The 614-nt window shown below is 50.8% G+C and overlaps 1 non-coding gene across 1 annotated transcript; it reads right to left on the bottom strand.

The window, feature by feature from the left end:
* Positions 1 to 213: 213 nt before the first annotated feature.
* LOC131291569 (5.8S ribosomal RNA) lies at positions 214 to 368 on the bottom strand. Its single transcript, XR_009189356.1, has one exon. It is a non-coding gene; the product is annotated as a 5.8S ribosomal RNA (ribosomal RNA).
* Positions 369 to 614: the final 246 nt, after the last annotated feature.

Here is a 614-nt window from a genome sequence, read left to right on the forward strand (position 1 = left end):
ACCACAGACACCACAAGCACGCCTTCTCCTCGTACTTCCGCCTCACGCGGGAACACGGACGCTCTAAATACTTCGAATTCCAATGCCAGTATATTGTAAACCACGGGTTCTTTAATGCTAGCGGGTCGTCGCGACCCTAGTTAACATCATGGTGCACGTCTCGTGACGGGTGTCACGGCGTAGTTAAATGTATGCGATACATTTCTCAAATATAAGCGCTCAGTCATCTGTACATCATGGTAGGTTCCCACGACGTGCAATATGCGTTCAACTTATCAATGTTCATGTGTCCTGCAGTTCACATTATGACGCGCAGTTAGCTGCGGTCTTCATCGATCCATGAGCCGAGTGATCCACTGCCGAGGGTGACTAACTTGCGTAAGCCGCCGCTGTGCGCGTATACCCGTTCCCCGTAGGGAGGAGCAAGCCGCCGCTTAGAGACGAAGCATAAAGTGTCCTCATTCCACATAGGGCAAGCTGGATTAATCCATTTTACCCAGGACGGCCGAAGCGGCGTGGACCAGGGGAGAACTGAACCTTATACTTCACACCACAGTAAGTTTACGTGTCCTCTTCCACATAGGGCAAGCTAGAACTAACTATCTTACCCAGGA

The sequence above is a fragment of the Anopheles ziemanni genome (genome assembly GCF_943734765.1).
Source record: "Anopheles ziemanni chromosome X unlocalized genomic scaffold, idAnoZiCoDA_A2_x.2 X_unloc_11, whole genome shotgun sequence".
Classification (NCBI taxonomy): domain Eukaryota; kingdom Metazoa; phylum Arthropoda; class Insecta; order Diptera; family Culicidae; genus Anopheles; species Anopheles ziemanni.